Here is a 5,967-nt window from a genome sequence, read left to right on the forward strand (position 1 = left end):
CGCGGCCCCGCCCCGACGGCCCCGGCCAGCCCACCCGCTGCGGCTCTGGGAGGCTCCCATTGGAGGCCTGGAGCGGGACGGGAGAGAGGCGAAGCCAGGCTTTGCCAAGCTCGGCCTGGCGCCAACGCCCTAGCCCTGCCCCCGCATCAAAGGACGGGACGGGCGGCTCCTCTCTTTGCACGCATAAGAACGAGCCAGCTGGATCAGACCAGAGTCCACCTAGTCCAGCACTCTGCTACTCGCAGTGGCCCACCAGATACCTTTGGGAGCTCCCATGCAGGATGTGAAAGCAATGGCCTTCTGCTGCTGCTGCTCCCGAGCACTCAAGGTGGCTTACAAGCTCCTTTCCCTTCAGGGTATTGCTTGGAGAGGCGGGTGTGTGTTTCTCTGACCATGTGCAGAGTGTCTGACTGGCTTGCAGCAATGACAAAAATCATGCCCAGTTAAGGACAAGCCTTTGAAACGACAGGGGGTGGAGGGGGGGGGGTGCGGGAAGGCAGGACTCCGACGATCTCAGCCGCGACTGGACACTTGAGACCGTGCTCCTATGCCTTTGACATGCAAGCAAGCCCCATTGGACTCGGCGAGGGTGACTTCCGAGTAAAACATATGAGGTCTTTGTGCTCAGGTTGCAATGGCGCGCTGCTGACTTGGGAACGATCGTGCTGCATTCCAGGGGTTTCCTCTCCACCAGAGCTGGTTGAACGCGGCTCACAGAAAACCGGGGCTGGGCGGCACTTTAAAGCGTTTGTTTCCGGGACAGTTTCTATTTCAGTGGGCTCCGATGATCGACTCAAGTGTCCGACGGAATAAAACGCCGCTGCTCTTGAAGGGGCCCTTCAGCCTGGCCCGCGGCGGCTGCAAGTTGAATCCCCGAGTTGTGGCTTCGCTTCCAAGCTGCGATCCCAGGCGTGCTTACTTGGGAGTAAATCCCGTGGAGGCCAGTGTGAGGCAGCAGGCAGGCAGTGGCTAGCCAGCCCTGACTATCTCTTGCCTTGAAGAAGATACGACGAGGTGGCCAGAAATAGGTTGCGTCTCGACAGCCATTCAAACGTGCCGCCGGTTCTAGGTTGCTGTCAAAGGAAAGAACAAGGGGCTGGGATTTAAAAAAACAACAACACACCACTTTGGTGCTGTGTGGTTTCCGGGCTGTATGGCCGTGTTCTAGCAGCATTCTCTCCTGACGTTTCGCCTGCATCTGTGGCTGGCATCTTCAGAGGATCTGATGTTGGGAAAGCAAGTGGAGTATATGTCTGTTGGAGTGTCCAGGGTGGGTGTTTGTCTTGTCTGGAGAAACCTTGTCTGGAGAAACAGACAAGGTTTCTCCACCCACCCTGGACACTCCAACAGACATATACTCCACTTGCTTTCCCAACATCAGATCCTCTGAAGATGCCAGCCACAGATGCAGGCGAAACGTCAGGAGAGAATGCTGCTAGAACACGGCCATACAGCCCGGAAACCACACAGCACCAAAGTGATTCCGGCCGTAAAAGCCTTCGACAAAACACACCACTTTCTCACGATCATTATTATTGTCTGTCAATTGGGCGTTATCTTATATTATTTTCAGTAGCTGTTAATGATTGCCACCTCTGGAATGGGAAACAGCTGGAGATTTTGGTGGGGGCAGTTGAACCTGAAGTGGATATTTAGGGAGGGTATGATGCTGTAGATTCCACTTTCCAAATCTGCTGTTTTCTCCAGGTGAACTCATCTCTGGCCCCTGGAGATTTGTTGCACTCCAGGGCGATCCCCAGCCATCCTCTGGAGCCATCCCCTGGAGCATAGGTGTCGAACTCGCATGCTGGCAGGGGATGATGGGAACTGTAGTCCATAACATCTGGAGGGCTGCGACACCTATGCCCTGGAGGATGGCAACCTCCATAACTATATCTATATCTTTTAACTATCTGATCGTTTGCATGCCATTCCAAAGCAACGAACAAGAGAAAGCGGATATGGAAATATACCAGTTTGTATAATATGATCGGTTAGTTCAATCAAAGGAAGCTGATTGCCTTGCTTGAAAGTTTTTGAATTGGAAAATATTGGCACTGTAAGAATTTATAGGAATTTTAGAGGGTTATTATGGAATGCTAGTACTGTATATTTTGAATTTTTTTTTTATAGACGATTTTATTGTTATGTGAGGTGGATACGCTGCCTCTGAATATTGTTAGCCGCCCCGAGCCTGGCCTTTGAGCCAGAAAAGGGCGGGATATAAAATCTAATAAAATAAAATCTGTGCTGTGAAGCTATCTTGGATTGAGCATCTCTCTTGCGTTGATCGCCAGTGGCCAGCAGAGGGGGCTAGAAAGCTGTAATGGAGCCGTCTTTTTACACTGCATTCAAATAGCTACCGATAAGTCTTCGAGTCTACTCAACATCCCTTCCAGGATGAATTTCCCTTCTCTTATATTTACGGTAGTTATCTTCAATTATCTTATCACCCATACTGTGGTGAATGAGTTTGCAAACCTGAAAACCAATTTTGTTCCCCAGGTTTGTTGTGTTGTTTTGTTTTGTGATTTGCTGGTAAAATTGTTGTTTTTAGGGCAATTTTTAGTCCTTCAAATTTAAAAAATGGTTATTAAGTGCTGTGATATATGGCAACCCTATGAATCAATTACTTTCAAAATGTACTATCCTTAACAGTCTTGTTTAGGTCTTGCAAACTTTTAAAATTAATTTAAAAAATACTGTCTGTTGTGGGTTTTCTGAGCTGTGTGGCTGAGGCCTGGTTGTTTTTGCTCCCAATGTTTTGCCCACATCTTTGACTGGCATCTTCAGAGGCCTGTCATGTTAAGATGTGTTTCTATATATGCCAACCGAACCTTTGTTCCTGTAGGTGACTTGCACTCCTTACTGGGCATAACCGTCTCCTTGCATGGAGTGAGAGTGTGCGCTCAAACACACCCCTAAATCCACCTGCAATGCTTTTAAAGGCCAACAGTTATAGTCAAACTATCTTTCCAATATATTATTTAATCTTTATTCCATCCTTTCCCAGAAGCTTTGGGATGCATATGTGATTCTCCCTTACTGCACTTTCTCATCACAACAACCCTGCGAAGTTGGCCAACCTGAGAGACTACAACTGTCCCAAGGACACCAACAAGTTTTATGACAGACTGGGAATTTGAACTTGGGTCTTTCCAGGCCTGGGCCTTGTCCAGCTCCGTAACCACAGCCCCACATTGTCTCTCCTCTGAGACTGATCTTCTGAATGAGGAGGAAGAAGAGTTTGGATTTATATCCCCCCTTTCTCTCCCGTAGGAGACTCAAAGGGGCTTACAATCTCCTTGCCCTTCCCTCCTCACAACAAACACCCTGTGAGGTAGGTGGGGCTGAGAGAGCTCCAAAAAGCTGTGACTAGCCCAAGGTCACCCAGCTGGCATGTGTGGGAGTGCACAGGCTGATCTGAATTCCCCAGATAAGCCTCCACAGCTCAGGCGGCAGAGTGGGGAATCAAACCCGTTTCCTTTAGATTAGAATGCACCTGCTCTTAACCACTATGCCACTGCTGCTCCCTCAGAGAATACCCTTGACCATTCTCTGAGAAACCCCAAGATTGCCTAGAGCACAGCTAAAAACTCCACCGTGCTGAGAGATCAGGCGTGCCTCTGTCAGATCAGTAAACATGAATAGAAACCCATCAGAAAGCTGAAGTTGTTTCTCATTTCTATTTGGAGCTGAGGTTCGGGCTGCAGCATCAGTCAAATGTACAGCGACGTCTACGTATGACTGATGCTGTTTCTCGTAAGGGAAACTCGCCCTGGCCATGTCTGCATAGACAGTTTGCATAAATTGCCTGCAGAAGTTTCCCCCCTTATTGTTGCAGGAAGACTGAGCTGGCAGCAAAATGCAGCCACAACTGCACATTTGGCAGGCTGTGTGGTTTGAAACAGGAGCAGATGAGAGAGCTCTGGACAATGGTGAACACATTAGAGTTGGGCTGGGGGGAGGTAAATATATTTCTCTCTGTTCGCAAGTGTATAGAAATGATGAGTGGAGACTGTGGATAGAGAAAACAATCCCTCATTGTGTGTTACTGGAATTCTGGGTCCTAGAAATAAATAGAGAGGCATGAAGTTCAGAAGGAATAATGCTCACGGTTCACATCCAACAGTTTGCAGCACAAAACAATTACCAAACATTCCTGTTTTGTTTCTTTTGTATTTCCTTTTTTTTGTCAACCATTTTGTTTTTCCACTTGTGACATTTTGGTTTTTTGTGTTGACTATGCATACATTTTGAAACATTATGTATTCATACAATGGTACGGATAACACTTACAGAATGTAGCAGTACAATGCTAAGAACAAACAGTCTGGAGAGTGTGACTCTGTTTTTTTATGTTGGGTGTTATGGAGTGGTATTTAGGAACTGGCTTTAAGATCTATTGTATAAATCAGTGGTGGCGAACCTTTTCAAGACCGAGTGCCCAAACTCCAACCCAAAACCCACTTATTTATCGCAAAGTGCCAACCTGGCAATTTAACCTGAATACTGAGGTTTTAGTATAGAAAAAATGGTTGGCTCCAAGGCGTGTGTTACTCAGGAGTAAGCTTGGTGGTAGTCAGTGGCTTTGCTTTGAAGCAACTGTGCAACGCTTCGAACTGGTGAATCACAACCCTAGGAGGGTTTACTCAGAAGCAAGCCCCATTGCCAGCAACCGAGCTTACTCCCAGGTAAAGGATCATGCTTTCCCATGAAAATCAGTAGGGTTTAATAGCGCTTAACAGGGTTACCTACACTGCTTCCCCAAAACTAGATCTTAGGTTTAATGCTAATAATCTCCCTGAAATAATTACGCTATTATCACATGACGAACCCATGCCATAGGTTCGCCACCACTGGTATAAATGCTTTGTAAACATCTGCATATAAGTAGCACAAGCCATTTAATAAATTTTTAAAAAATGTCTAAACATATGGAGCATAGGTTTACTATCATTTCTGTACATACACAAAGAAAAACGTTATTTTAAATGCTATTTCCATCTCCACAAACATTGGAAAAATACTTTTAACAATGGGAATGAAAGTACTTACAGGTAGAACTTTGGCATATAAGGTGGAATTCCTGGGTTGAAGGCACCAGAAAGATGGAAAATTCCATTTGTTTTCAATGTTAATGACTACAAGATTTTAATTTCTTTCCTCAAAGACAGGAAACAATGATGTAATCAAATTGTACAAATACTTACCTAAACATATATAAGCCCAATATTTATATCACAATACAGCAAGGTGTGACTTTGTTTAGGACTGCTCTATAAATTGCTGATAACATATCGCTGGACAAATCTTGTTGGAAAATGGTTGCTTTGCGTTGGCCTTGCTTCTTTTAAAAACACGCTGTTTAGAGCGATGGTCAGCTTGACTAAAATTCTACTTTGTTTTGGTGAGTAAAATCCAGTGTGAGAAAAAGGAAAATGGTGCAACAATAAAGGATTAAAATTTCACATGCACAAGTGAAAATCGATTGGAAACGTGTTGGGACAGAAACAGCAGGGATATGAATTTTAAAATGAGCGACGTCGCAGACCTCAGGATCCATACAGACAACAGCTTACTGTATTAAGAAACATATGGTGCACATTAGCGTACCATATAAGTGACCCTGTCATTTGTATTGGTGTAGTAGTGGTTAAGAGCAGGTGGGTTCTAATCTGGAGAACCAGGTTTGATTCCCCACTCCTTCACCTGAGTGGCAGAGGCTTATCTGGGGAACCAGATGTGTTTCCCCATCCCTACATTCCTGCTGGGTGACCTTGGGCCAGTCACAGTTCTCTCTGAACTCTCTCAGCCCCGCCTACCTCACAAGGTGTCTATTGTGGGGAGAGGAGGGGAAAGGAGCATGTAAGCTACCTTGAGTCTCCTTACAGAAGAGCAAGGTGGGATATAAATCCAAAACTACTACTCTTCTTCTCCTGTGCTTGGGATTGTTGTAGAATTCTG

Source organism: Sphaerodactylus townsendi, linkage group LG13 (genome assembly GCF_021028975.2).
Source record: "Sphaerodactylus townsendi isolate TG3544 linkage group LG13, MPM_Stown_v2.3, whole genome shotgun sequence".
In the NCBI taxonomy this organism is placed as follows: domain Eukaryota; kingdom Metazoa; phylum Chordata; class Lepidosauria; order Squamata; family Sphaerodactylidae; genus Sphaerodactylus; species Sphaerodactylus townsendi.